This window comes from Talpa occidentalis, unplaced genomic scaffold (genome assembly GCF_014898055.3).
Source record: "Talpa occidentalis isolate TD23 unplaced genomic scaffold, MPIMG_talOcc4v2.1 talOcc4.2, whole genome shotgun sequence".
Lineage (NCBI taxonomy): Eukaryota > Metazoa > Chordata > Mammalia > Eulipotyphla > Talpidae > Talpa > Talpa occidentalis.
In genome coordinates this window covers 114195677-114219727 of record NW_023602073.1, presented here as the reverse complement: position 1 = coordinate 114219727, position 24051 = coordinate 114195677, and the positions used below count along the sequence as shown (strand labels likewise).

The following is a 24051-nucleotide window of genomic DNA, read 5'->3' as shown; positions in this document are numbered from 1 at the left end:
TCCATTTTCCTATCTTTCTTTTCTCTAGTCTCTCAAAAATGACACTTAAAATTTAGAGCCAATATGTACATTGTAACTAGAAAATTTCTCAGGTCTCCAGGTACTCTGCACTCAACTTAGGAAGCAGCAGCAATTGCTTAATATATTGAACTAATAGCAAAAAGTAAGAATGATTAATACGGGTAATCATGAAATGACTGCTAAAGACCAGTCTGGAGGTACACATTATATATAGCATTTTTAAGGAGACTACATTCAACTACTCTTCATCTAAAAACTTCAGCAGTCAGATTAGAACCAAAATTCTAAGAGCATAATCTTAAAGTATATATTGGGCGCCTCCAATTTACTTATCCATCTCTGATCAAAGAGAATCAACATATCCCAGAATTAGGATTATGTGATCACTGACCTTTGTTAGCAAATAATTTAATAAAGGATTAAAAGTACTATTTTTTTAAAAAGGAAGAAGTGTTCTGATTATTACACTTCTCCTTCACACAAAATTTTAACCAAAACTACTACAGAGCAAAGAAAAAAAGATTAATTGGAAAATCATTTTTATCTATCTCCATCCCCAGGTGCTAACAAGCACGGAATAAGCCAAAAGGACAGCTGGAAAGTGAAGAGAGGCCATGGAATACCCACCAACCAGATAATCATCCCTGGAGTAATTGGGAAGTGTCTGAATGTAGGTATGTGTACTGAGGACTTTAGTGAGCTCTTGCTATCCATGATTTAACTTTCTCTTCTCCCATCCATACCACACATTGGCTATCTCATCAGCCTTTATTAAAAGCACTACTTAGCAGACTAAGCATGTTCATGCGTGTGCAAAGCTATTCAGAAAGGCCCAGTGGCTTTCCAGCAGAAAGTCCTTTCTCCTCTTTTGGACATTCTACAAAATAGCAAGACATGACCATCCTATATGGAAATCTTCCTCTCCACTGATACTGAGTTTCCTTTCCAAAACACAGAAAGCCTTTGACCTGGCTGTCCCTGCTATCTGAAATAACTTTCCCAACTCCTTTTTCCTGTTTTTAATTCTCTTTATATTCCAAGGCATAAGTCAGTTTCCACTGATATTATAAAATCTTATTGATTTCACCATTATTTCCTATATTCCAAACTTCTGCAGGATTTGTGATTATGTCTCTCCTGTGGCTTTGACAACTTGGATCATGAGCTGCTTTTCCTCTCATTATGCAGATACCCTGTGTCTCAGTGTACTGTTTATTTCTAGAAGGGCAAGATCTGTTGTATTTTTGTATAGCAGAACAGGGGCTCAGGAAATGGACATGTGATGAGTATCTGTGATGGAGTGAGGCATAAGCGAAATGGTTAAGAACGTAGACTTTGGAATTAAACTGCCTAAATTTGAGTTTCTTCTCAACCACCAGCTGGGTGACCTAAGCAAGGATTTTTTTTTTTCTATGCCTTCATTTTCTTATCTCTGAAATAGGTATAATTACACATCCATCTCTGTGAGCTATTATAAAGTTTAAATGAGTTAACAAAAAAGACTTAGTATCTGATATATATTAAATTCTCAAAAATTATTACCTAGTGATGTTCCACCTCAACTACTTTACTCAATAGTGATATAAAATAGATGGCATCATCCTCACTCTAAAATTAGGAACCCTATCACCCTGAAATGTCAGGTCAGTACCTAAAATTGTAAGAAGAGGAAGACTGAACATTGAAGTGTCTTACCCAGGTCCTAGACCGAGTCACTCCACAGGTTGCCTTATACGCAGCTTCCCAGTGACTGGTCACAACAGATAATAATGACATGTACTTTCCTCTATTATTAAAATTTAAGCCAAATTATATTGATACCTAATTAGATAGAATCGTTAAAAACATTAATATGAATTTTTTTTGTTTTTTTAAAGATTTATTTATTTATGCATACAACATTTGGGGTACAGGCCAGAGATGTGGGGGGTGAGAGGATTCACCAGAGACATAGTGGGGAACAGAACAGGCAGACTGACTGAAATACACTGCTGAGGGGAGCAGTGGATGAGACAGGAGAGGTCTGTTGTGCCATGTGGGTAGCTCCCTGGCCGGCCGGGGATCAAACTTGTGCTGCAGAGGCTACCAATTGCTTCATAGTGTGGTGCTTATCCCCTTGTGCCACCAGGGAGGCCCAATGTGAAGGTTTTTAGTTGGCTGCATATACTTTTCTTCTGGGCTAATCCAATGGGAAGGGGTTATAAGTTTTTGTTTTTTTTTAACGGTATCACTCTGATGCTAAAATTCAAATCAGTAAGTATTTCTGTTCCTAGACATTGAAGGAGAAAGATGAAAATACCAAAAGGCTACTGCTACCCTAGGATATTTTATAAACTAGGTAATTTAAGTAATAGAAACTAAGGAAAAACTTATAACACATGAGTTAATCTTTCATTCCTAGGTTCTCTGTGAGACTTACTTTTCCATACCCCTCCCTCACTCCATAGAATAATGTATGTTGGACAGTATCACATTCTATAGTGAGGTTTGGACTTGGTAGAATTGGCCATTTTAAAATAAACTAAAATATTCATTAGTGTTTAAGTCTTTTATTCAATTCGAAATTATTTTGGAGAATTTACAAAGATTTCCATTAAACTTGGCAGACTAGCCCTTCTTAGAATTTGTTTTCGAGGAAATTATCAGCAAGTCTTGTTCTTCTCATTGCCAAAATTCTCAGCTACTATTTTATTTGTGCATCTGTGCACTTACCACTGTGCTGAGATACTGTTGATGATTAATAAATCCTTGATTAAATTAAGATTTGTCACCCTACTGATACAAATCCAATATCAGATATATCAAATATATTCTACTCTCCTGGCCCAGCACTGAATTACAGAGTGACTTCAAATATTCTCTGTAGACCTAAAAGAATTAACTAGCTTCAGGTGAAATATCACTGAGGGAATTGGAAAAGCCAACATTTAAATATTTGCAATACCCCAGGTTTTTCAATTTATATACGTAATTTCATTGAATCCTCATAATAAACTTGTAAAGGAGGTGTCTTCCCATTTACCAACAAGGAAGCTAAAATCAGAATGTTTAACTAATATATTTAGAAATCACACATGCGGTGAGAAAGAATTTCCAGTGTAAGTCTAAGCCCAAAACCAAACAAATGATGAAGTCATGAGGGGGTGACATGAGGCCCAGATTCAGAGTTATGAAGCAGCCACTTTGTTACACTTATTTCTAGTGACTCAGGTACATCATAAAACCTCTTCATTCCTCTTTTACCTTATAACAAATGATGTTATGTGGATCAGATGTTTCATTTGTAAAATGGCTTTGAAAATATCAGAAACTTTAAAAACATAAATTATAGCTATAAATTACTTGAAATACCTAGTACACAATTGTAGGAAGGCGATGCAGTAAAAGTACTCAATTGCCAAGGCAAAGATATGAGGGGTTATCTATGTAAGAGTTCCAGGAGCAGATCTAGAAAAGATTGCTCTTTCGTACTAATGCTAATCCAGTACTGTTTAGTTATCACTTATTAAGTGGTAGTTGCCCGTATGTTCTATAATTTTTTAAATATATTCTCTCTCTCTCTCTCTCTCTCTCTCTCTCTTCTCTCTCTCTCCCCTCCCCTCCCCCCCTCTCTCCCCTCCCCTCCCCCCCCCCTCCCCAAACCAAGAAGTGGGCTTAAGACAAAACATAGAGACCTAGACCTCATGACACTTGAATGGTTATGGAGAAAGCTACTCAAATCATTCAGTGACTATTACTTATTAGGAGTAAGACTAGCCTTGAATACATAGTTCTGAAAGTTCATGTGCTTTTCCATAGTACCTGGAATACCGCAGAGGCCTCGTGTGTTCCAACCTGTTGTCTCTTGAAACAGTTTCCTCTAAAGTTTTTCAAAGAAGTGAATAGTACTTGAAGTTGTGACTGATGTCTGCTTTAGACCTTGCAGGTGTGAAGGGAAGAGTATTTGATGACTTATTTAGTATGTGGTGCAGTTATTATGTTGGTTAAAAACAGCTCAGTTTCCATTTCTTGGTGTTTAATTGCATTCCTACTGAGTTTAGTTTATAAGTTATTAATCTCAGCATATGACCTAATGCATGTATTTAAATGTAAGAAAGTTACACTTTTTTTTGTTCTGTTTATGTAAGTTCCGGAAACTACCTACCACATTTTTTCATTTGAATTTTAACCTGAATCAGAACAACTAACCTTGCTAATACTTTAAACAGTACTTGAGAAGTCAAATAGAAATTAAGAAACCACTTTCATAAATGACATTTGTCAAAGCCTTCCCAGAGAAAGACTTCATATCCAAGATCTACTACTGAGGCCGAGAATCTGTAATCCATTGCTCAATTTCTTCTGGCCAACTTCAGCTGTCAAGTATTTCTCAAAATGTAGGCCTTTGACAGTAACACATTTAATTTTTTTTGATAGCCTTCTTAATATTTGTAATTTATTATTAAGTATTGTGGTAAAATGTGTTAAAAGAATAATGATTGAAGTAATAAAGCAATGCAATAGCTAATTTGTAGAATATATTTAGATTGCAGTCCTAAATCAGAAAGATATTTTATAAACTATAAATCATTCAGTGACTATTACTTTTAAGAATAATTTTATAATACCAAATAATTTTTTTCCAAAGCAGTGAGATAGAGAAAAAATTCCTTACCTCTTTTATTTAAAAAATATGCATGAACATGAATTCTTCAACACAGCCAGATAGTAACATCTGAGAGAACATTCATATAATATCTGGAATAGGCTACCTGCCCTATGCGAGACACTTTAAAATAGATAATTCTCCATCCTCAGAATGTCCCTGCAAAGAGATTTTGTGTGTTTTCCATGAATCCCCTTATGCAGCTTGGGCTCAGATAGTTTAAAAGAGTAAATGGTAGTAGAGCCACAATTCAAACCCAGCTCTTTTAAACTCCTGTGCCCACATTTTTTCACTATTTATTTATTTATTTATTTATTTATTTTTTTAAATATTAAATTTTATTTTTATATTCCCCCATACAATTGCAAACGCCCCATTCTGACCCCAATCCTTCCCCTCCCGCCCCCCACCCCCCAAAAAGTGTCTCTGGTTCATAGTTTTTTGTTGATTTTGATTTTCACTTTCTTATATTCATTTTCCTGGTCCCTTATTTAAGTTTTCTAGATTCCTGCTATGAGTGAGACCATCCGGTATTTTTCTTTTTCTTTTTGGCTTATTTCGCTGAGCATGATCCCTTCCAGCGCCATCCATGTTGCTGCAAATTGCATGTGTTTATCTTTTTTGAATGCTGAGTAATAATTTATGATGTATATGTACCACATCTTCTTGATCCAGTTATCTATTTTGGGCATTTGGGTTGTTTCCAAAGCTTAGCTATTGTAAACAGTGCTGCTATAAACATAGGAGTGCAGGTGCTCTTTGGAATTGATGTTTCTGTGTCCTTTGGGTAAATACCTAGGAGTGGAACTGTCCCTTCCAGCGCCATCCATGTTGCTGCAAATTGCATGTGTTTATCTTTTTTGAATGCTGAGTAATATTCCATGGCGCTGGAAGGGATCATGCTCAGCGAAATAAGCCAGAAAGAAAAAGAAAAATACTGGATGGTCTCACTCATAGCAGGAATCTAGAAAACTTAAGTAAGGGACCAGGAAAATGAATAACTATAAGAAAGTGAAACTCAAAATCAGAGACATTTTTGGCGGGTGGGGGTGGGAGGGGAGGGATTGGGGTCAGAATTGGGGGTAGCAATTGTATGGGGAATATAAAAATAAAATTTATTATTTAAAAAAAAATAAATAAATAAAAGCCAACTGTCTCCATAATTGACAAGAGGTAGTGAGTGAAAAATAAAAACTCTGAAAATAAAACTAGTAACAATAGCTATCACTCACAAATGTGCCTGCATAGGTGGCCTCGCCTCTTTAACCATTACCGTAATAAACAGCTTAAAAGAGTTCATTTAACTCAGGTTTTCCAAGTAAATTAGATATTAATATTCCCATTTACCTTATGAGATATTTGAGGTTTAATGACACCAGGTCACTGATTGGAGTTGGCACACCAGGTATATAACAGAACCAAGCAGCCACCCACTGTAATCAAGCTCTAAAATTCATGTTCTAGCTGCAGAATATTGAAAGTGAAAAATATATGTCTGATTTATAAAGACTTTTGTCTGCTTCACACATCATTTTTTCTCTAAATGTATTCTTAGGATGAGTTTAATTTTATTTAGAAATCTAAGTAAGAAACTTTCAGAATTAGTACAAATTCAATGACTATGCAACTACTTTGTATTTATTCTAATGATGTCCATGTTGTTATTAAAGTCAGATTTTAACTTTGTATATCTAAAGTGCTTAGCTTATATATCATAATTGAGAATTTCACTAGGACCTTAAAAATAAGACAGATTTGGGCCTCCCCGGTGGCACAGCGGTTGAGTGCTGGGTTGCAAAGCTGCCCGCAGCCTCTGCAGCGCCGGTTCGATCCCCGGCTGCTCCCGGCCACCGGAGGAGGGTCCCACAAGGCGCGCAGACCTCTCCTGCCGCCCGCTGCTCCCCTCAGCAGTGTACTTCGGTCCTTCTGCCTGTTCTGCTCCCCGCTCTGGCTCTGGTGAATTCTCTCACCCTCCCGCGATTCTGACTGTACCCAGTGCTTGTATAAATAAATAAATAAATAAATAAATCTTTAAAAATAATAATAATAAGACAGATTTAACTGTGGAAAACTAACTCACATACATAAATGACTGTCTAGAATACCACAAATTAGAAACATAACTGAATAATCTCATTCTAATCTTTAAAGAAACCTAAAGCGATGTGTGTGTTCATTCATTAAACAAATGTCTACTGATTGTGAACTATTGTTATAATTAAATGCTAGGGAGATCGACATATAATAAGAACTCATACAGCCCTGCCCTAAAAGAGCTTTACAAATAAATTAAGGAGAACATGCATGATAATCATTAAGCAAAAAAACTGATGTTAAATAATATTGTAACAGTGAAATAAATCATGTTTAATATAAAACTAAAATGAGTGCCCAGTTGCATGGTGGAAATGTTGACTGTGGGTTGAAATGATAAAAAAAAAAAAAAAAGGACTCACAGAAGGAAAAAAAGCTAAGACAGGAAGGATAGATGGGAGTGTCCAGGAAGGCGCTTGTGGTGAAGGTAGGCAGACGGCAAATGCATTTAGTATCCTGAAGGCTTATTCAGGGCAGCTAGAAAAGACAAAATTGGAAAAGGAGGTGAGGTCAGATTTCCATGGGCTTTGATTCTAGCTAAATATGCTGGCCTTTGGCCTCCAGGTGATGGGGAGTCACTGAAAAATTTTGAAGAGGTGAATTACATAATTAAAATAGTGCTTTAAAAAAGATTAATTTGCTAGGACTAGACAGGATGGATTGGTGGAAAGAGAATAGGAGCAAAGAAACTACTGCAATAATTCAGGTCTAAGGTGATGAGGTTCTGGACAGAAGTGACAAAGGTAGTAGAAAAAGGAAATAAATGCAAGAGACAGTGCAATGAAAGATATGAGAGAAGGCGATGGCTAGATATGACAGAGAAAGTAACAAAACACATTAACTTTAAATTCTGTTTAGGAACTTTCAAGTTTCACAAAGTGTCTAGAGTTCATTATTTATGGTCTGGGATGCCATTAGAGTCAAAGAAAATCTTGCTTTTACTCAATATACTATTTCTTTTACCAAAATCTACAATGATGTTCTGCTTTCCAAGAGATAATAGATAACTAATTATAAAAACACCTGAGAATACATATATCTTTATATCATAACAACAGACACTGCGGTTACAAGACAGCAGCACAATTAGATAAAGAAAATTCAGCTAAACAATGACGTTTAACTTACCTCCAAATTTCAGTTTCCTAGTTTAGCTATTGTTATGTTTTCTACCAAGTTGGTTTTAAAGATCTGTCATTTTCTTGAGATTATTTTCATAACTACATTGATATTTTGATATTTTCTAGTAGTTTGGTTTTATGTGATGCCTTTCTTTCAGGCTTATTTCCATTGTCTTCGGTATGTCTTTGTATAATAATTAGTTTATAGATTAAAGAAACTGAGCCATAGAGAAAGTGAATTAGCCTAGATAGTGTGAGAGCTCAAGAATCTATCTTTTCTGTGAGTCCACTGACCAACACAGATAAAACAAGACTAGGAAAAAATCAATATTCTTTTTAGTTGTTTATGTCCAGTAGAAATATACTCAAAATGAAACCTTCCTCCCTAGAACATACACATCACACTTCATCACATTACTATGATATGTATATATCAGTTACTTCAAAAGCAAGTGTCATTTTAATATTACCTAGATGCTGTTTTTAATGCACCAAGAAAAACACATTGTGGCTTCTAATATTAATTCATTCCCCACTTAGCATTGTTAAAAATATTTATGATCTAGCATAGAGTAAAACATATTGTTATCCATTTTCCCTTGCTTTGATATAAAAGCATTCTTGAGCTGTTTTCTAGGGAGGATGTTGTCAAAGTTTGATGGTAATTTATGTTGTCAGTCCATTAAGTTGATTTTATGGCAGCCAACACAACTATTGTCCATTTATGAGAAACCCGAGGACCACTCTAGGTCTCCACGAAGGCCGTTTGATACCTGCCCTCTCGTATGGCTGACCTTGAGGGGAGTTGAGTTTGGTAATTTATGGCAAACACCATCTAGGAAGACCTATTTGCAAGATTCACTGTCATTTAGTGCTAAATGATCATTGCTGAGTCCAGAGACAATCTGAGCTCCTGACAGAGCAATCCCATAAAAAATATTGCCTACCCACCCAGGTGTCCTTTCCAATTATCTGGAGTAGAAATTAATACTTTTAAAAGCTGCTAGTTTTTGAAAGGTTATTACAATTTATTCCAGTGGTTTCTTTTGCACATTATGATGAATTAGTTTATTACACCATTATTTTCCATGTCAGCTTTTTAGAAGATTGAACCATAATGTTGAAACATTAGTGTGAATGGCAAACATACTATTTTACAGCTGAGTAATATATTTCGTTGAGAAAAAATGTGCTCAGTTTTTAATAACAGGTAATTTTATGTTTATGTTCCCTAATGCTGATGTCAGGTATTATTTATTTCTGTTTGGTAAGAACTAGAGAACTTTCTTTTAAAATGTTAATGGTGGTTTAGACAGATTTTAGAGTTGGAGTAAGAATACATTACTTGAAAGTAGAAAATATAAATTGTAAGTGTTTTTCCCTGAAAGCTAATATTTTCTAAGGTTTTCTCGACACCAATTTAATATATGATTACTTCTAAGGAGAGTAATAATTCTATCTCAAGTTTTTTTCTAGATATAGTGGGGGGGGGATTTTTCATTCACTTTTCCGAGGTTTTAATGACTTTCAAGTTTCACTTTAATAAAACTTTATCTTAAGTGATGTATTGCTTCATACATTATTTAGTGATGTGCTGTCACTTATGGATTTTTGTAAACAATATTAATTAGCAATATGATGGAGATTTTTTCAGTCCTTTTTCTTTACTATATAGCTACTAAAATAGTAAAGAAGTATAAATAATTTGATTTATGAGCATTAAAAAATACTTATTGTACCTCTTTGTGACAAAGATTGATTAGAAGACCTCAAAAGAATGCTCAATGTACTTTTTTTATATTCATATTGCAGATATCTTTTGGATACCTGTTCCATGCCAGCTATTACACAACTATATGGGGCAGGGATGTATTCATAACAACAATCTTTATTTCTGTTACAATTATCTTTTTCTCTAGTGTTTTGATATACAGTTCCTCAAAATTCTGAGGCTTAAGTATACTGAGCATATAAGCAAATTCAGTAACACTTTACATTTGCTACCTCCAATCCAACAAATGCTTGCCAAAGGAAATACTGTTTTTTGTTTTTTCATCCAACACATTTGTTTCATGAGCAAACATTTTCAATATTGAAGTATTTATTTTTTTGTTATAACTGAAGCAAATGTTAGTTTTAGCAGAAGTAGGATTCACAACATTCCATAAATTTTTCCCATTGTGCATGAAAATTTCTTGATAATGTATTAGGTTGATAAAGGGAGGCCAAAGTTTCCTTTCTGAAGGGCTGGGGAGATTTTTATGGAAGCATAACATACATACAGAAACAAATGCACACAGTAAATACATGGCCCAATGGAAACTAACGAAGTTACTACACCTGTGTAACCAGCACTCAAATCAAAAGACAGAAACCAGCATGTCAACACACACCTCTGTGTTCTTTTCCAGTAATCACTCCCACCACCCACCCCTAGTAACCATTCTTCTGACTTATAGCATCATAGAATAGGTTAGGCTGGGTTGTTTATATAAATAAAATCATGATAAAATTATGACTTGTTTTGCTCAGCATGTTTTTGAGATTCATCCATATGACTGTACATAGTTGTAATTTGTTGGCATCACTACCTGGTATATTCCATTGTCTAAATATACCATATTTTATTTACCCAGTCTACTATTGATGATCACTGAATTGACTGCAGTTTGGGGCTATTGCAATAAAACTGCATTATCATAAATATCTTTTGGTGAAAAATAAAAACATTTCTGTCAAGTATATTCCTAGGAGTATAATAACTGTGACTCAGGATAGTTAAAGATTCAGTTTTTGTGTATACTTTCAACCAGTCTTCTTGCTCTAGTAATTTCTTTCACTCACTAGTTATTTTCCTTTGGGCCTCAACCTTAAAAATAAATGAAGAGGACTGGAGTAAATAATTTCTAGATTTCTTTTAGGCCTTGAATCCTGTAATCCAATACTTGTTTACAGTGGAGAGCACAGGCATAGATTTCAGCAAAAGGCAGGTAATAAGAATCTGCTATTTGGTTTTCCATTATATTTCTCTGTTTGCATCTGGATTTGACTGCTAATAAACCTGAACATTCACATTTTATGTTAAGTAATGAAATGACAGTATTTGATGCAGAAGAGCTGGAAAGTTTTCTAGTTTGCCCAATCATATTCTTTCAAGTAATGTAGGATGCTTTTTGTCGAACTGATTATAATAACTGGTAAAATGCAAAATAGTCCCTTTCTCTTTTTTTAAGATTTATTTTTTATTTATTTATGCATACAAGAATTTGCATATAGGCCAGAGACGTGGGGGTGAGAGGATTCACCAGAGACAGAGTTGGGAGCAGAACAGGTGGATCTACTAAAATACACTGCTGAGGGGAGCAGCGGGCAAAACAGGGGAGGTCTGCTGTGCCATGTGGGTTGCTCCCTGGCCAGGGATTGAACCCATGCTGCAGTGGCTGGTGATAGCTTGATAGCACTGAGATTTTAATCCTAGAAAGCTAAATACAAGGAAGAGTAAAGAAAAGTGTCAAGAAGAAAGAGGTAAGGCAAAACAGGCAAACAAGGACCACTTTATTAAGCCTGATAGACTGGACTTTGGACTTTAACCTGAAGGTAATGAGAGGACTTTGAATGACTATAAATTTGAAAATCTTGGTCAGATTTGTGTATTAGAAAGACTCTTGGTGGTGTAGTATGAAGAATGAATTGTGTGGAAACAAGACACAAAGCAGGAAAACCAGCTAAGAGATTGAATAAGGTGAAATTCAGTGGTCTGAATTCAGATCTCTGCAATGGGAACAGGGAGAAGGATAAGGTAAAAAAGTATCACACTTGGGGGCCTCCCCGGTGGCGCAGCGGTTGAGCGCTGGGTTGTGAAGCTGCCTGCAGCCTCTGCAGCACTGGTTCGATCCCCAGCTGCCTGACAAGGGTCCCACATGGCGTGCAGACCTCTCCTGCCGCCCGCTGCTCCCCTCAGCAGTGTACTTCATCAGTCTGTCTGTTCTACTCTCTGTTCTGACTCTGGTGAATTCTCTCACCCTCCCGTGCCTCTGACTGTACCCAGTGCTTGTGTAAATAAATAAATAAATCTTTAAAAAAAAATGTATCACACTTGGAAATCTAAGGTGGCACCGGTATGTTTAGCCTGAAACAACAGGCATGGCAATCACCAAAGGAAAGAATGCAGAAGAAAGAGAAAGTGAAGATGAAAGATAGATAAATTCCATTGGGGCTTATTAAGATTGAAGTATATTTTCTAAAAGCAGAAAACCAGCACATCTTCAATAAAGAGCTTTCAGTCCAGGAAAGAAAATTTAGACAAAGGTATAAATAACATGGTAATTGCAACAGCCGTAGACACAGGACAGATTGCTTAAGCAGTTTAGAGTGAGGAGTTAGAGATAGCAGAGTTCCAAGGAAGAGCCGTATTTCAGATCTAGGCTGAAGAAGAGGAACTTCAAAGGATACTGAGAAAGAACAGCCATGTAGGTCATAGGAAAATATCAAGAATATGATTATCATAATGACCAATGGGATAAAATTTCTGGAAGGCAATGAATGATCAATAGTATTGAATGCTGCCAAAGTACAAAAAAAAAAAAAAAAATTGGGTATTGAGAAGTGTAAGCAAAAGATTTGGCAATAAGGATATCTGTGGAAATTTTGCTAAGAGGTTTATTAAGTCAGGTTATAAGTAGTGTATAGAAACAAAACTAAGAGTTGATGTTATTTCGGGTAATTGTGATCACTAAGTAGCATATTACATAGCTCTATTAGTAAGATAGATTATTGCACTGAAATCTATTAAATTTGTATTTTAAAACTCAGCAACAACTACCAAATATAATTTTTGGTCATGTTTTCCTTTTCCTTAATGGGTTTTCATTTCTGTTTTGACATATATCTTTGAATCATAAAAATGTTTCTTAGAAGAATATGAATCATACACCATAATCCAATTATTAGAAACCTGCCTCTTAATGAAGCTCAGCTGAAAATTCTGATGAAACAATGGGATGAGGGAAAAGGTTCGCTTCAGAGAAATTCCTGTTGGAGATTTTTGTTAATGCCAAAAAAAAAAAAAGGACATAGAAGAATTCCAAGTGAGAAGCAAATCCCTGTCCTTGCATGTACATGTATGCATAGTCAAACTCAGAGAGGGAGTAAACTCTGGAGGAAAAGTCCGTGATTCATTATTGTGAGCTAAGAGGAGAAATGTTATAAATCACAAGCAGAAGAAACTCAGATCTGTTTTCCCTGCTCTGTTCCACTGTTGGAAATTAATTTTCCTCAGGATTTTTTTTTTCCTGGTGCCTGTTATTTACAGTATCGTCCACCCAGACCAGCTCATTCATTTCCACAGACAGTTACTATTGGTGCACCAGGGTAAAGCAGAGCAAATTAGTTTAGGGGGTTGTATAAACTCTTTGTGAAATCACTGCTTCCAATTCAATCTATAAATGTAGGCTGTGTTTCTCCTCACATTTCATACCAAGCCCATGCCCAATTGAGTAAGTGAGATTAATGTTTAGAAGCAACTTAAAAGAGGATCATGTTTGGGAATTTTCCTTTTAAAAATATATATGGTCACATTTATATATATGTATATATATTTATATATTTATATGGGGTATATGATTGATAATGTGTGTATATATACATATATATACATATATAAGTTCAACATATAATGGTTCCTTTCTTGGACACTGCATCTTCTCACAGTGATGTTGCTTCAAGGGTAGAGCTAAGGAAGGAGCCAGCTGTTTTTGTTTGTTTGTTTGTTTGTTTTAAAGATTTATTTATTTATTTATACAGGTACTAGTACAGTCAGAGGCACAGGAGGGTGAGAGAATTCACCAGAGCCAGAGCGGAGAGTAGAACAGGCAGAGTGACGAAGTACACTGCTGAGGGGAGCAGCTGGCGGCAGGAGAGGTCTGCGCGCCATGTGGGACCCTCGCGGGCAGCCACGGATTGAACTGGCAATGCGGAGGCTGAGGGCAGCTTCGCAACCCAGCGCTCAAACGCTGCACCACTGGGGAGGCCCCTGGAGCCAGCTGTTTTGTGGCGCAGTTAGCATGGATTGTAGCAGAACCATGCAGGGCAAACCTCACCTAGTCTGCAACCTCCTGAGTGGGAGGTTGCATTCCCCTGCATTGGGAATGAGAACATGGACCAGACACTGGTCCGAGGACATCAGTGCACTCTTATTTAATCTCCAGCAGAGCCATAAAGTCAGTCCTGTAATTATATTCATTTTACAGTGAGGAAACCAATCTGAGAAATTGAGGTGTTCACCCAGATACACAGCTAATAAGTAACAATGCCTGAACTAAAACTCAGATTTTTCCCCACTGGCCTAATGTGACTAAAGAGTAGCATGCTTTTTGCTTTTTCCCAAGTTTTGAAGAGAGTCCATAGGCTTCACTTTACCATCCTCTTCTTTTATTTTTTATATGTATTTGTACCCTATTCTTTATTCTTCATACCTCTGCAGCCCACTTAAAGTTGGGGAAGAAGACAATGAAGGACATACTTTATTAAGTTGTAAGATAAAATAGTCATCAAAATTTAGCATTTAATAAAACAAGACATATAATAGAGTCAGAAGCAATGTTACACATGAGAGAGATTAGTCTATAAAAATTAACATAAATTCTTTCAGTAACTACATCCTGAGCACCTCCTGCTCACTTAGAAGCAATCTTATGTAGTGGATCAATGGCAGTGAACAAAGCAGATCTCCTGCCGTCGTGGAGCTCACACTTTAAGTGGGTGGAGGTGAGGATGAGGAAGGCAAACAATAAGCAAGTAGATAATAAGGCAATAGGGAGAAAGAAGGCGGAGTTGAGTGATAGGTAGTACTGCAGGAATGAAGGAAGAAGGGTCGCGTTCTGTGTAAGTAAGTCAGGTGAGAGGACCTTTGACAGAGGCCACAGGGAGAATCCCTGCTCTCATCTGGGTAAGTGCGTCTCTGGGAAAGGTAGCTTAACCTGTGAATGGCTGAGGCAGGAACTTGCTAAGTGTTTGTGTGCTCCTGTCCCTGCCTTCCCCCTGGCTGGGACTCCAGTGCGACTTCAGTGGAGTAGGACAAAGGAAGGGAGAGCAGCCAGCTACGAAGTCAGCCATGCAGACTAAAGGGGCAGCATGGTCTCATCTTGGAGGGCCCTGTGAACTAACTAAGGACTTTTCATCAAACAGAGTAAGCAAGTCACATTTACAATGAATATAATTTTGATCTGTGCAACCCAAGATTTACCACTTTGCCCCTTTTCTGGGTTCCCTTTAGTTATGAGTAGTGCCAACTGGATGGTTAGTCCTGAAACCAGAAAGAGCAGGATCAGAAAATAAGCAACCTGCCACTCCCATCTCTCTCCCCTGGGCAGGCAGCATAGCTAATCACGGATTTCTCTACTCACATTGCAAAGGTCAGAGCTGGCCCAGAAATGAACCATTCCAGACATAGCCTTTAACAGTCCAATATTTCTCTCTCTCACCCTAGCCCTCCTATTCATCAAAAGCCAAACCTTCAGCATCTGGATTTGCCCTTTCTTCTTCCCTGACCCAGAAATTAAAACTTCCTGTGATCCTTTCTGCTCCTCACTGAACCCACTGACAACCCCATGTGCACTCTGTCGCCATGGGGCCCCTATATCATGCCCACCAGATGGGACCTGAACAGCAAGGAGATGAAGGCAAAATATTCTTTACCTTTCTGGGTCATAGCTTCCTCATGAGCAAAATAGGCTTGTTTTTGCCCAGCCTATAGGACTGTTGTAAGTACTGAGGTCCTAGCTACTAAAAATGATTATAACTGATTCTAGCTGAGTCATTGATCTGATAGGAGAGAGGGATATAAAAGATGATACATATAAGCTGGAAGTACTCTGCGGAAGTTTAGAAGGCAGAGCTCACTATCTGAATGACAGCAGTCACCGTAATACCACTACCATAGACATCAAGCAATAATGGAATATTTTGGTGGGCAAGTTAAACAAAGCAACTAGAAATATTTAAGTAAATGCATAGGCCTCCAGCACTGACTAGACATCAGAGGCAAGACTTCAACTCCTTGTAGAGTCGAGATGAATAGAAGATCTTAGGGGAGACTAGGACTAACCTGGGACAAATTGGAGAACGTGGGAATTGCTAGTCAGGTTTCCAGACAGATTCAGTTAACAAAATTTGAGATTCAATAAATCAAGACAAGGCCGAATCTTTAGAATAACCCAAAGCACAGACTGAAACCCCAAGCAGCAAAGGCTACATGTCCCTCCCTGCTAAGATGGTGACTGTCTGGTCAAGGGACAGGGCATTGGGATTGAACCTGCTTTGACGACAAAACATGTATAGAGGCAAAGAATTGAGCAAGTGTTAACCCTTCTCACCTGACAAACTCTCAGAAAAATCCACTTTAGTCTCTGGATTTCCTTGGCCTGTAATATAAAATTCTGAGAAGAAAGGTGAGAAAAGTTAATTTTAGAGTTGTTTGGAAGTTTCAAGCTCTTCCATCTTTCTGCAAACCAGTTCAAGCTTAGCTTAGTTATGGAATTCTCAGTTATCTCAAATTTTGTCTCTACCTGGATTACAGTGAAAAATGATGTCTTCAAAAACTTAAAAATCTGGAGTCAAAAGTAAATAAAGAATGCTGTGCTGACAACAGTTAATGAAATCTTAGAGTGGTGTGTGCTGTGCAGATATGTGAGCTGAGAGAGCAAAAATGAAAGATTCTTTTTCTTTAAAAATCATGTTCCAATAGTGAGAATTGAGACTGATATTTTATTTTAAATAAGTTAAGTAATATAAATCCAAACATGCCAACTTACAGTGAAATTAACCACTGAGAATAGGATATAAGAATAAAGCTAAATGGAATTGGAAAAGAATGACCTTATAAACACTGGCACAAGAACTTATGTTTTTCTATTTTAATTTACAGTTTGCAAAGTGTTGATATAATTTTCTACATTTTACATAATTTGATTATAAGTGTCTTCTTTCAAAGGGGCTTTGAATATACTAGAATTCATTGAGCAAATGCTTATTTAGTAGTAAATGGTTATTTACCTACTTATTGGCTTTCAGAGAGAGGTTGTGCTGGTTCATTTAGGCAACTGGAATCCTGTCCACCAGAAAGCTAATCAACAAGATGGCTAGTTACATTTATGAGTATTTCTTTTAGAGGCATTTAGTTTCAATCCCACAGATGGTAGCTGCAGTCCATTAGTTTCTGAGCCAAGCTTTCTGTGTCCTGTTGTACTTAGCAAGATTACTATTGCAGCAACACAATTATTCCAGATTCACTGAGACTCAGCAAGGCTAAAACAAAGCTATGTCATAACAATTTAATCCCAGCTCACCTTCCCCTCTACTGGATAAACAATCAAACACCTGCTGAATTCTGTTCCACATAATGAGAACATCTGAGCAACAGAGATCAAAAAACACTGACATTTGATCTTAAAACCAATACAGTAGAACCCTATTTGAGAAAAGATTTTTATTACATGGTTTCAGATAGCTATTTTGTGGGTCAAATTATCTTGCCCAAAATAAACAATACCAAAGAATCCTGACTGGACATGGTTAATTCGTAAGGTCTACACCATATCATAAACATTTTTAGCTGCTTCATTCTATCTGCATTAGCTTCATTTGAATGACTTTCAGAATTGTCATTTAAAATTTACAAGGGAAAGAATGTATGTGTTCTACTTTTTTATTTGTGATTTTAAAAAGCAGTAAAAAGTGCAAGATAAAAGAATATTAAGGTTGTTTATCTTCCTAGTTACAGTAAAATGAACAAGCAAAATGTTTTGAGTGTTGAAATGTCCAAAACATGGCTTTCTGGTATAATTTACATAAAACTCGGATTGTCCTTTGTTTTGTTTTTTTTTTTCCCTCTATGCTCATAGGAATAAATTAATATGATCATAATGCTTTCTTTCAAAATACAATCTCCTACACTCAGGTATTAGTTCCTCCTCTGGGCTTTATTTTTTTTTTTTAAACATAGTACTCTTTGAAGCGTAAGTCCCTCTTACCTTTTCCCACCACACCCAAATAGCTTATGAACCCCTATATTTTTCATAAAATCTCTCCTGAATGAAAATGAAATAGGCCTTTCTACTCCAGTCCTCCATATTAAAGGTCTAATTGCAGCAGCTTTCCCAGGTCTCTGCTCTGTAAAGGGCACCTGTATAATGTTTTATATATGAAGTAAATACTTATATATGAAGTAAATATTCAAAAGGGCAGCTGGATCTCGATACGTTTGCTTATGAGATTGCCTGATTCAGAAAACTTTAAAAAGGCAAACACTGAACAACAGTCATCTCTACTGTGTGCAACTGGAACCTGATCAAACTTAGTGCTGTTTTTATGTTAAGCTATGTTAAGTGCTGTTTTATGGTAAGGGATGAGCTACGTGACAACTAGATCTGTGTGAATACTGCATTTACATGTGCATGAATGAGAGTCCATAACAAACCCCAGGGACATCCCAAGCAGTTAATTGTGTTGGAAGAGTTGTTAAATTAATTTGATTTAGGTAACAATAATGAGCAAAAGACTAGTTTTCAACAAGAGTACTTGATGGCAGCCCAGAAAAATATAATTAGCCATTCTCTACTCCCTACGGAATACAAATTCTCCCGTCTAAAAGTAACGCTAGGCCAGAATACCAGAACATTCTCCTAGCATAGATAGTCTCATTTTTCTTTTAACTAACGTGGTCATCTAACCAGTAAAGGGGAGCTATATTTTAAACCTACCTTTTCCTGATTCTGGAGGGTGCACAATTACCAGGAATTTGAACAGTGCTTTATTTAACTCATTTAGGAACCCTTTTATTGAAAGTTCATTGTAAGCTAGCAAGTAAAGAGGAAACAAAATGTGTATTGTCCTTTCTTACATGAAATTTCAGGATGGTGCTATACCTCATGCTAAACTGCTAACCTAAGTATTTATAATATACAGAAAAATGACTTTGTTATACCTGGAATTGAAATTTCAAGTTCACGTTAGTCTGGAGCTGGTGCATATATTTGTTCTTACACCAAATCATTCTGACATGATGATGTCTTGCAATGGGAGGAAGGAGGATATATTTGCTACAACAGGGATCTCAAACAACAGGAACTTAAGTAAAATACAAGGTTATTTCTCATTGACCTAATAATTTGGAATGAGCAGTCCAAGCTGGTAGAGTGGTGCTTCTCCACATAACTCAGGACCCAGGTTCCTTCCATGCTGTTTTCAATCACCTTCATCACCTTCATTAAAGCCACCAGTGACCCCACTCATGGAAGAGCAGGCATGAAGATAATCAACTTTCTTTTAAGTAAACTATTTGAAAGTGGCCCCTATCTTTTGAACTTACATTCTAGCAGTGAGAATTCAGTTACATGGCCAAATCTCTGGAAAACATAGTCTGTGGCAGTCCCCATCTGAAATTGTGCTTCTGATAGCCAAATACCCACTTGCTTTTCAAGACCTGTCAATCTTCCTACCCAGCGCAGTCGTGCGCCACCTTGTCCATCAAGAGCAATCATGCCTCCTAGATTTTGGTGACCTGTAAACAAATAGTCAAGTCATCTGGCTCTCCCCACAGACCCCAATGTGTGGTGTCAGCTCAGGAGTAGGACAATTGTAATAAATCTTCGACTTAGGAAAGAAATAATGGGAAACATGCAGACCCCAGGCCACACCAGCAAGTCTACCGGTGGAGAGTCTTCTGAGAGGGTCAGCCTTTTTCATTGCTTCTCTTAGCCATATCTAAGTGAGATGAGATGAGATGAGATGAGATGGAATGAATACCACATCTTTGGGGCCTAGTTTAGGGATTGATTGATCACAGACTTTTTATGTGCTAGATTTCTGCTTTCTTCAATAATTCAATTCTCTCTAAATTTAGTTGTGACCTTTACCAAAGAGAGTGACCACCCTCCCCCCACCTTTTTTTTTTTTTTGCTCACAAATATCTCTCAAATATCCTTAGCTCTCTATATGGTTGGTCATTGTGATAAGTCCCTCTACTATCAAAAATTGCTTCTTATATACAACTACCATTTAAAGAGAAGAGGCATATGCAGAAGCAGCTGAATTATGTTATTTTGTCTATTTTAATAGAAATGATCAAGGCAGTTTTATTTGCAAATTTTTTTCTATTAAAAGCGATGAGACTTGGGCCTCCCCGGTGGCGCAGCGGTTGAGCGCTGGGTTGCGAGGCTGCCCGCGGCCTCTGCGGCGCCGGTTCGATCCCCGGCTGCTCCCCAGCCACCGGAGGAGAATCCCACATGGTGCGCAGACCTCTCCTGCCGCCCGCTGCTCCCCTCAGCAGTGTACTTCGGTCCTTCTGCCTGCTCTGCTCCCCACTCTGGCTCTGGTGAATTCTCTCGCCCTCCCGCGCTTCTGACTGTACCCAGTGCATGTATAAACAAAACAAACAAATATAATAAATAAATAAAAACATGCCTCTTAAAAAAAAAAATAAAAAAATAAAAGCGATGAGACTTTTGATCCATTTTGTTAGTAAGTCTCCTGTAACAATTCACTTCAATGCAACCATTGCTTTAAAGGTGATAAGGCATACTAGTAACAGCTCACTTTCATAAGTAAGGTCACTTTCCATAAGTTCTTTAAATTGAGCTGTGGTTGGTATTGTCAGAAATGGTTGGCCCAGCAGAGGGGTATGATTCGTACCCTATGGAGTGAAGGCCCGGACCTTCTCATGGGCTGCCACACACACTCACATGCAGCACCCAGACAGCCCAAGACTACATTCTCACTGCTGCCTCTGTTGTATTGGTTGGCTTCAGGGTCCTTGACCCTGCCTGCTCCACATGTTTGGCGCTTTCCGTTTAACCTCTACTACTTTGGCACCCATTATTTCCTATCCATATTACTCACCCTTGCCACTCTCACCCTCCTCCCTCCTTCCAGTCAAGCAGACTCCTGCTCTCTATTGGAACATTCCTGTTCTATGATTTGGGAATCTGCCTTTCCAAACCCTACATCGTCATTTCACTTCCACCTTGCCTTAAATCAAGACCCCGATAGGCCAGACCTCCTGCGGGAACCACTGTAAATTACACTTGAGATGGAACTAGCACACTAAGCCACTGTGAGAAGGAATTTTCTGTAAAGATTATTAACGTTATTCCTGAAAAGATAACGAAAGCTCAATACAAGTGGTGTTCTGTTTTGACCTATGTAAGAGAGGACTACCTGGAAGTGCAGAACCAAACCCTGGGTCTAGAACATGAAAGAACAAGGAGACAATATAAGAATCTAGTTTGGGGCCTCCCTGGTGGCACAGCAGTTGAGTGCTGGGCTGTGAAGCTGCCCGCAGCCTCTGCAGTGCCGGTTCGATCCCCAGCTGCCGATGAGGGTCCCACATGGTGCGCAGACGTCTCCTGCCGTTCCTGCTGCGCCCCTGAGCAATGTACTTCATCAGTCTGCCTGTTCTGTTCCCCACTCTGGCTCTGGTGAATTCTATCACCCTCCCATGCTTCTGACTATACCCAGTGCTTGTATAAATAAATAAATAAGTCTTTAAAAAAAAAAAGAAGAGTTTATATGAAAAGTACAAGGTCGGGTTCAAGGCCAAACTTCTCAAGATAAATAATGAAGAGTGGCAAAAAGTGATGGCAGATCAGGCACAAAACATAGCAGACAGTAGAGGAACTGGAAGGAAGAGGTGGGCAGGTAAGCAGTTTCCGTCAGAATCAATTGAGTGTGCTCGAAGGGCCCAGGCTCTGCAGGTACAGGTGAGCCTTCACCTGCCAAAGCTCCACTGTCGAGGTCCTGACTCCCAGCAGAACACTGGGCCACAACAGCACAATCATTTACCAAACAGCCGAGATGTGGCAGGCGCTGTCATGGGAGCTATTCAAAGGTAGTTCATTTAATTCTAACAATACCATGTTGAAGCAGATATCAACTATTAGCATTTCACAGAGGAAGAAAGAGAAATGCAGTTCAGACCACATAGCTACTGAGTGTCAGAGCTGAGATCAGTGTCCAGATCTCCCTGATGCCACGGGTTTTGCCTTTTCCATCTAGCAGAGTTTAGAACATCTAAGATGATCCTGAGGTTCCTGGGCTTACCACCTCCACTTTTTCTGCATGTGTTCAGTGGCAGCACTGGGGTAAAGGCTCATTTTGGGTCAGACTACAGAAACTTTTGGAACAGTGAGTTTTAAGGTCCTTGTACCAGACAATCCCAAGGCTGAAATCCATTTGTTTCTTTGTGGTGGAAGCAAGAGGCCTTCATTGCACTTTCCTTTTATTTGTGAAATTTCAGAAGTAGCCTAATGCCTGATAGGAAATCCAGTTAATAATTTAATCATTCCATTAAATATATGGAGTCTTAGGTCATCCAATTTCACCCTGCCAATGTTTGGGAACACCATTTGCCTTTTTATAGTCCAAAGCAGAATGAAAATCTTGACGCCTAAAAGCACAGGACAGCAGTTTTCCTGATACATAAATCATCAGTTGTGTCAGGAGTAGCTGTGTGCCAGTCAGCTCAGACCAGAGCAGGCTGCAGAGCGGAGGATGGTGAACATGCTGCCCCTGGGGATGCCTCGGTGCCTTTGCATTGCCTGCCAAGCCCTAATGTTGAAATGGCAACAGCACGGCATAGCTAATCACATCCTATCCTGCTATGGACAGGAAAAAAGTTCCTAAGAGAAACACATCTAGAAGAATTGGACAGTGATTATATTCATTGACCTCTCCCTGAACAGGACATGTGCAATTGACAACGATAATCATTATTCCATCAGACGCGTGTTTGCTGCTTTTTTATGTGCTGGGTATTGTTCTTTGTGCTTTATGAATATTTGCCCGTTGAACCTTTACAATAGTCTTATGAAGCAGGCACTACCATTTTATGTAAATTTTTATTGAAATTGCATTGTAGTATTATGTGCTTTGGGTATGCATCTCTGTAAATCAACATCTGTATACACTACATTAAATTCACCACTGAAAGCCCAATTTTACCACATCAGCACTGTTACACCATTATTAGAAATGCATAAACTAAGAGATAGACCATGAACATAACTTGCCCTGGGCCACATAGCGAGTAAAAAGCAGCTACTAAAATTATGCTCCGTGTTTGCAGATCTGATGATGAGACAGGTGTAATGAGTGACAGGCACTCTGAGAGCAGGAAATGCACCTATGTAACTTACACTGTGTGAGTCTCTGCACTGTTTCCCATGGCCACCCCTTGTGTCTTTCCTCTTCCAAAAAACTGAAAATTTTCCTCTCTGAAAATTTTCCTCATGATCAGGTGAGGAATCTGTGATGACAAGGCAGGAAGCAGAGTGAGGTGAAAAGATGACTTTTCCCAAAAAACAGTTCAAAGGAAATGACACATTCTGTTCAACACTAATCCCTTCCCCTTCCTTCACCCCCATAAATGAGCAGACATAAGACAGCCATAGGGTTTTTCCTTTCCTAGAGTTAATTCTAGATCAATTAAATGCTGTTGTTCCCTCTTCTGAGACTTTGCAATACTTTTAGTACATGGAATACTTTTCTGTAATGCCATTTATTATAATGTGATTTTACCTGGAAGAGCAAAAAGATTATCATGCTTATCAGTGATATGATTATTCATCTTGACAAATATTTTTCAGACATTGCCATGTTTAAGTTCTTTTTTTTTTTTTTTAAGAAGAGGTGTGTAGTGACTCCCTGGTGGCACAGGCTGTTGAGCGCAGCGCTGTGAAGCTGTCCGCAGCCTCTGCAGTGCTGGTTTGATCCCCGCTGGCCTTGGAGCAATCCACATGGTGAGCAGACCTCTCCTGTCTCGCCTGCTGCTCCCCTCAGCAGTGTACTTCATCAGTCTGCCTGTTCTGTTCCCCACTCTGTCTCTAGTGAATCCTCTCACCGCCCCCCCCCCGCACATCTGGCCTGTACCCCAGTTCTTATATAAATAAAATAAATCTTAAAAAAAATAAGAAGAGGGGTGTAGGCCAGAGGTGGGGGGGAGTGAAAGGCTTCACCAGAGACAGAGTGGAGAGCAGAACAGGCAGATCTACTGAAATACACTGCTGAGGGGAGCAGCAAGCACCACAGGAGAGAGGTCTGCTGCGTCATGTGGGTTGGTTCCCTTGCCAGGGATTGAACTCATATTGCAGTGGCTGGCAATAGCTTGATAGCACTGTG

At 38.3% G+C, this 24051-nt stretch overlaps 1 protein-coding gene across 3 annotated transcripts in view; it reads left to right on the top strand.

Annotated features, from left to right (window-relative positions):
- Positions 1-24051, top strand: part of HS3ST5 (heparan sulfate-glucosamine 3-sulfotransferase 5) — a 228634-nt gene that overhangs the window by 136146 nt on the left and 68437 nt on the right. Inside the window, exon 3 of one of the 3 annotated variants that reach the window (XM_037520261.1) lies at positions 582-691. The exons of 1 other annotated variant lie outside the window; for it this stretch is intronic. The gene's annotated coding sequence lies outside the window, so the exon portion shown is untranslated. Of the gene's footprint in view, positions 1-581; positions 696-24051 lie in introns of all 3 variants that reach the window. One more of the 3 variants, XM_037520260.1, reaches the window with a different exon arrangement.